Genomic DNA, 8,429 nt, shown 5'->3' with positions numbered 1-8,429 from the left:
GCTCGTCGTTCCCGTCACCAAACAAAATATCATATAAATCCATTATATTTTAACAAACACAAAACACAAATATTATAAGTTGGATCGGATTGGTCAATATTATTCATAAAAAACCATCTAGGATGGAGATATGTAGAAAAGGGAGACAGGTGTGACAAAATCAAATTATTGATTTGATCCGCCGCGTATCGGCCGATCAGTCGCGTATCACGTAGGATGCATGACTGATTTGATCTGCCGATATTGACTTGTACTCACTAAGCGGCGTATTGGGCGATCAGCCGCGTATTTGGTACAAACATAATAAGACAAAAGTTGTTGACATAATAGGACAAAAAGGTGTGATCTGCGACGGATCGGGCGATAAGCCGCGTAGTAGGTGGGTGTTTTCATTTTCGGGTGGTATCTCTAGTAGGTTAACTATAACACTTATAAAAATTATCGGATTTTTCAGGAATCGTTTGGCATAAACGGGGTATTTATAGGTTAATTATAACACATAAAATGAATTTTTATAAATAAATAGTTAAGTATAAAAATTCTGAAATATTTTTAAAACATTATACATATTTTACTTTATTTTTAATAAAATTCTCATAATTTATATGTAATTACATAAATAGGTATGATTATTTGAAGATTTAAGTTATGTATGTTTTAAAGAAACCGGTAGTTTTGTGTTTAACAAACTGACTTGTATGTCAAAACATCAAAATTGGTCAAATATCATAATTTTGGTTGAAGGTGATAAAAATGAACTCTTTCCGATATTTTCGGACAATTCGGGTGGATTGTACGCGTTTTGTATAATCAAACCCGTATGAAAACGGAAACGAACTCTACGATCAATCCAGATACCGAAAATTTAAACTTCTTTTATAAATCAAATCACTATATCAATCTGTATGTTTACTTAAGTTTGTGTGATCTTACCTATTTTCCGAAACGCATAAACGATCAACTTGGCTAGGCACGATAAACGATGCAACAGAGCCAAATCTGGTTTTAAACATTTCATAACGTAGAACGTCACAATCTAAGACTAATAGCATGTTCTGGGCGTAACAGCTATACCCAGACTAGTTATACAGCCCGATTTACTTTAGAGAGTGTACTAGTGTTAACCGTACTATACCGATTATAGGATACGAGCTACTAGTACTAGTGTAACCAGTCAGTACTACGATAAGGTGAGTTTGATGACCCCAATTTTAAACTGTTTTATGAAATTTTGGGGTGGAAAGCGTGTTTACATATACATATATACTTGAAAACTTTGATGATGTGAATTATCTAAGTTCTAACACTTGAAAGCTCCCCAAACAAAAGTGATTAACTTCGTGCCGGTGACGTGTGGATAGTACTATCGGTTTAACAAACCCAACTGACAGGGCCGAGGGGTATGCCGGAACATGTTAACCCAGTTGCACTTTATCATTTAAACTTATTACATTCTGCTATGTGGTGTTAGACATAGTACATACTTGTGGCAAAGTGACTGTTAAATGCCAACGGGAGTGCATGGGCAAGAGTGGCCATGTATTTTAGCTCGTTTCGGTTTCACTTGTGGCTTAGTATAAAAACATCATACACATACATACATACATACATACATATTGTGAACTTTATGAACTCGTATATTGATTTTCGTTCGTACTCGTGAAACTTGAAACTCACAACTAGACGTAGTTGACCCGTTTTAACTTGATTTTCAGGTGAGCCAAAGTTGGAATGATTGCTACGTGCTCGGTGTTAAAATATGTAGTTGAATCGTTGTAAATAGATGCAAGTACATAGTAATGAATAAGAAGCCAAGAACTGGTTATGTGTTTTTCACTTAGTTTGTAAACTTAGTACCAACCAATGTAATATGATGTAAATTAGTTTGTTGAATTTCTTTATAAGCAATGTGGTTTATACCAGAGTTATCTGTTAAATTCCCGTATTAAGCTTCCGCAACTACCTAGTCGGGGTGTGTAGGTTCCCAGCCGGATCTACACAGGAGTATCTCGTAACACGAGGGTGCGGAATCCCCTACGTATACGATACGAGTACTAACACGATGAACACATAAGTCTCATGTAAACACACGAATATAAAGGAATACTTGTTATATTGCAAAGACAATAAGCAAAGACCAAACACGTAACACTAGAGTGTCACCAAAACTCAGCCGTCAAGTTACATCAAAAGAGCCGAAGTTAGGGTACTTATAACATGACAAATTCGCCTAACATACTAGGAGAAGTTGTCCTAACTTCGCTAACCACCAAGTTCGCTTAAACAAAAACGCAAACTAAAAAGTTCAACACAATAGGAAGTATAACGATTACAGACACAAATAAACACGAGATAAATGAACTACTGACATCATGCACCAACAGACCCCCCCTTGGTAGTAGCTTCATATCTCAAACATCTTTCTCGTGTCTTGTAATCCAAAAATCACGTACCCACCGTCTTCAAGCATGAACGCCCTGTCTTACACAGACAGAGACCTCCCTCTGGTACCTCTTTGCTTGGTCTTTCCACGCAGGAATATAGAAAATCTTTTTATCATTGAGAACCTGCAAATCAGCTTGAGACAAATTAACCAAGTGCATTGGATCATACACTCTCAGGATCTCCTGTTCGTCTTCATCTTCCATCACAGCTTCAGCAGTTTGACAATCAACGTACCACCATTTGAGATCCTTCAACACATCCTAGGGCATAAGCTTCATAGGAACCTCTTTCAAACAACGAATAGGCTTGTACTTCATCACCATCCAGGGCTTGCCATCAGCCCGCATTCCACGTACCTTATCTTCAATCAACTTCCCCTTTTGAGGCTTCAGAAGCTCAAACTTTTTATCTTTCACACTTTCCTTCAACACGATCTTTCCAACCCATCTCGCAAAGTCATCATCACTTTTATTTATCAATCTCAACCGAGCTAAATCTTTCACTTCACACTCAGGCAAAGTGTTGAGTGATCTCCACGCCTTAGCAAAATATTGAACCCCATCATATCGCTTTATCACAAACAACTTTAACTGTTCATCATACAACCAGCAAATATACCTTTCTTCGACTCAGCATAACCCTTGATATTGTAACTTTTCTTGAACAACGCGGGTACCACTGGCTTCTTAGTTTTGAAAAACCACTGAGCACAGCCTTCTTTCCACCTAGGCTGCTCCTGCCACTTAGAATCATCCAACACATTTTCATCTTGAACCACATTTTTTTTATCAACACTTGGAATATCATGCTCAACACTATCATCAACTATCTCACCTTCATCTAGCCCACTATCAATCTCTATCTGTTCCCCAATTTTCTCAATCTCACTAACAGTCAACGCATCGTTACCCAACTCATCCTCATCATCAACAACCACTGTCTCATCACCTGCATTGCCCGATGGACCAGCAGACTCCCCTTGAGATGTGGAAGCTCCAATAGATTGTTCAGTTCTTGGCAGCTCACCACCTACATCTTTCGATGCATTAGGATCATCATCTCTGTCCTATCTTTTCTTCGTTCTTAACTCATCACCCTTACAACTCGATTTTCCCTGAGATGCTAAGAACTGCTTCAGCTGATCAAACAACTTACCATGCTCAACAAGCAGTGCAGTCTGTAGTTGATTCTCTACCACCAGACGATTAATAGCCTGAGTCTGAATAAAATTTACCCTCGACTGTTCAGCAACCACCCTTTCAAGAGCCGCAATCCTCTCAGAATCAGACAAATTTGGATCAAAGTCAAAGTTCATGTGAGAGGTATCCTGAGCATATGGTGGTGGAATTTCCAAGCTTACAGGAATACTAGAAGTAGGATGTATAGTAGCAGAGGGTGAAATCGAAACAGACAACCCGGCGGTAGCTACCAACATAGACTCAACAAACATGGCTACCACTTCAGTTGGAGTGAGAGTAGGTGGTGGCAACAAAACAATCTCCGGTGCTGACATCTGGACCATAGATGGAGCTACACTAGATGGTGAAGATACAGGCACCAAAGGTACACTCGAGGTCATCGGCAATGGAACAGCAGAAGAAGCAGGTAACATAGACATACCAGATAACGACGGCGGGGAATAATGGACAGCCCTTGAACTTTCACCAACTTTTGCCTTCTTTGATCTTTGTACCAAACGTTACAAGTCCTCCTCATAATCCGAGTCACTATCATCTGAGTCTTTCTTTCGTTTTCCATGGATTCATTTTTGTCTGGCAAGTACTCGTTATGCTTCAACAACGTCATCAGTGGAGGAATCAGATATAGTTCCTTCACAATCCTCCATAGATGGATCAACCATAGGAACATGTATACCAGAAACATCAACTACTGAGGCTTGAACTTCAGCAGCAGGATCAACCCTTTCCATATCAAAGAAACCTTGCCCTCCAAAGGCAACCTCAAGATCAACTTGTTCTTCAGGAGCTGCAACAGGGTCAACAAGAGGTGCTTGTTGTACCACGGTTGGTGGTTGAACCACAGGAGGTGGTTGAGGGATATCAGCATGTTGCGGTGTTGGATCATTAAATTCATCTTCTGGAGGAGCAACATAATCGGGATTCACTAAATACCCAAACAATGCAGTGTGCCTTGGACGAAGTTCAGGCTTGCTACAAGCACTAGATGACCTACACTGAGCAATGATTCTATTGCTTTTGGACGAAGTTCAGGCTTGCTACGAGCACTAGATGACCTACACTGAGCAAAGATTCTCTTGCTTATACTTTCAACATAGGAGATAGGACGACGTTGTGGCAGATTAGGAGCAATATGATTGAAAATCATCTATAAGAATCTAGGGTACATCAAGAACCGGTCCCGTGCCAATGCTCGTCGCTGACGATCGATCTCGTAAAATACCATCTGACTGAAATTATAAGGCTTGTTGTAAGTCAGTGCAGCCATTGCAGATTGCATTGTCGCACCCATACCATCTGTACCAGCCTTGCAACCAGACATGCACACAATCATCACATGCATCAGGAAACGCCACTGGTCCAATAGAAACCCCTTTCTCTTTTGAGAATCGTCCAACGGACCTGAATAACCCATACGAAGAAACGCTCCAGTCCTGAAAGAAGCTGAAAACTCAGTAGGATCCTCAGTGGTTTCAACCCCGAACTGTAAGGCTTCCCTAATCTGATTTGCCGAGAACTGTACCACTTGATTGCTCACAGTAGCACGCATCACTGGAGGTTCAACCCGAAAGTCATATTCAACTGTCCTCCAGAAATCTTCAATGTTCGGTAGAGATATCGGTAGAGTAGGTGTAATGGCATGAAAGATACGTGAGCGAATGAGAAACGAAATGATCTCACTAAAGTCATCAGTTCCACGACCATCCAGATCCAAGGTGATATACATGTTGTGACCTGGGAAAAATTGTCTCTTATCATCTCCGCCTTCATCACCACCAGTGCCACCAGCACCTGCCACAGCAGCCATATCTGCACAACAAACGAGCTAAGTTAGACATATGTTTACTCAGGCTGTAACTTCGCTTAGCAAGTGAGTAGCGAAGTTAGCGTGTCGGCGAAGTTGTGATCAATATGTTTAAAGCATCGATGTTATTGAGTTAGCGAAGTTAGAGATAACTTCGCTAATAGGAAACTTCGCTACATAAACAGAGCCTAAAACCAGATTCTTTCCAGTTGTAAATGAGAACAATCAGAGACAAAAAACTAATATAGGATTGATCGATTAGCGCTACGGAGGTCCAGCTATCATCAAAACAGGCCAAAACCAAGGAATATTAATGTTTTTAGGGTTATTCAAGAAACCCGATCAGAATCGGACACTAGGGGACCGATTAACAAAGGCAACTGGTAAATTATGAATTAATAGATGTCGACAAACCTTATTATAAGACAAAAAGCAGATTATTAGAGAGTTGATTCAGAGGAATAAGTTCGCCGAGGGTTTAGAGTTTTAGTTTGACCAACATTGACCCATGTCTTCCTTATATACTTTCTGAAAAACCCAGGGGCGAAGTTAAGTTAACTTCGCCCAATTGTTAAGTTCTCCAGGGTAAAAGTTCGCTAGAAAAACAACTTCGCCATAGCGAAGTTAATTTTTAAACAAAACAATAAAAAACGAGTAACCAAGATTTTTTTTTATGAGAAAAACCATAAGACAAACTATAAGACAAAAGTTAAATAAACGGAATCAAATTTTAGTCTAGCAGAAACCCAGCATGTTTTTAGAAAACATCCAAACAGGAATCATACTGATTAAGAGGCTGTCACACAGATCCATGTTCAACGTTATTATGACATAGAGAAACAGGTTGTAGGCAGGTATAAAACTTAGTATGGTTTTCATTGCTTCTGTGATATGGATTAAGTTCAATTAAGCTCAAAATTTAGATGGACATCACTTGTGATGCCTCCTATCTATTCTCAAGGCGTATTTGGCTTTCCCCAGATCACCCTGATTTGACTTCGACCCGTAGTGTCTGATTAATCATTATGCACGAGTCATCTCTTCGACACTTTCAAATTGCTTTCAAAAGACTCAATTGATGCGATATCTTTGATATTTGTGACTTGATGAACTTAGTAAAGTTTTTTTTTTAACTATAACGAAAGCCTGCAAGTCCCGAATCTGGATCATTGAAGAAAACTAACACAATCTTCGCGGGGGATCAAGACACTCACTGGCTCGTGTATGACTGGGCAATCACTTTTCTGCCTATCATTCGGAGAGATTTATGTGGAGACGTGCACATTTCAAAATGACTCTCCACAGTAAATCGAGTATTTTTAGTTTGTATCACTTCAACTTTTACGCACCATAGAAAGCTACCATAACATACAATGACTATTCTAGAGTCTTTAGGCCTAATTACTTAACCGGTTAGGCACACAAAATCAGTTTATCTATCACTTTCCAAGGTTGGATCAATTTTCACTTTCAACACCAATATAGAAACTTCTTGCGAAGTTATAGACTGAAAAAATATATCATTTCCCCAAAAAAAAAATTTAATTTCAGACGCCCCGATCAAGTCAAAGTCTTTAGGTAAACGGCTATCCTGAAGATCCAGTGGATCAGCAAGACCAACCACATATGAATATGTGTCCCACCGACTAAGTATGATTGACTAATTTTCAGCGAAAGAACAAAACTCATCATAACCGCCCCGGTCGCTTTCAGTTATTAGGTTAAGGGCTATCCTTATAGTCTACAAGTAGATGTAAGGACCAAACATATTCAGGAATATGTCCTTCAAACTTAAGCTACCGACATAGTTTTCAGCGACAGTGATGTTTTTTTTAATAATAAAAACACATGGAAAACAAGGTTACTTGAGATTGATCATCCCATTAAGCTCAACGAGGTTTTGAAAACGGGAACGATCAAACGCTTTTGTAAAAAGATCGACAAAATTATCCAGTGAATCAACCTTTTCAAGCACAATTAATTTCTTCTCAGCACAATCACGTATGAAATGATGACGAATGTCAATATGTTTAGTTTTACTGTGTTTAACGGGACTGTTAGTTACTGAGATAGCAGCAGTGTTATCAATGCAAATAGGAGTTTTAGTGAAATTCAGACCATAATCGTGCATTTGTGTATCCATAAAACCTAGGAGCAGCAGTTCGATGCTGCCATGTACTCTGCTTCACAGGTTGATATGGCTACAGAGGTCTGCTTCTTGCACTGCCACGACAACAATCTTCCTCCAAGTAACTGACAGCCACCTGTTGTTGATTTCTTGTTCTGATTGCATCCTCCGTAGTCGGAGTCGGTGTATGATACTAGTTCCAGATCTCCTCCTTTTAGGTACCAGAGACCCAACTTGGGCTTTCCTTTAATATACCGCAAAATCCTCTTCACTCCCTTCATGTGTGATTTCTTGGGGTTTGCCTGAAAACGAGCACAAAGACAAACTGCAAACATATATCAGGTCTAGAAGCAGTTAAATACATTAGAGAACCTATAATTGCTCAATACTGAGTAGATCCACATCGTCATCACATTCTGATCAGCACCCAGTTGTGATTCACACATATTGGAGTGTCAAACGGGGTGGAGTCGTGTAACGATTCCGGCAAATCCAGGTATACCCTAGCCGGAATATACTATTTACGTGTCATTTAAATATTGATTATATGAGTTATAGTACATATATACGAGTATATGATTCATAGTACGAATCATACTCGATTATATAGCGAATCGTATTGGAATTACAATTAACCAATGAACGATTATTGAAAACCCGAATGAATCGGGAATTACATTATAGACGAAGTATATAATGTTTAGTGTTGTTTACGAGGTATGAATGCTTCGGGATAGGTGAATTATAGCAGAAAAAGGATTTCGATTTAATGGTACGTCGGTACGCTAAACGAAACCTTTAACACCAAATCAAGCAAGAGACGATCAATCAAGCCGAAAAAGATGCGTGATTA

This window comes from Bidens hawaiensis, unplaced genomic scaffold, assembly GCF_021521415.1.
Source record: "Bidens hawaiensis isolate Kalapana, Puna unplaced genomic scaffold, B.hawaiensis_p1.1 tig00018482_1, whole genome shotgun sequence".
NCBI lineage: Eukaryota > Viridiplantae > Streptophyta > Magnoliopsida > Asterales > Asteraceae > Bidens > Bidens hawaiensis.
This window is presented reverse-complemented; position numbering follows the sequence as displayed.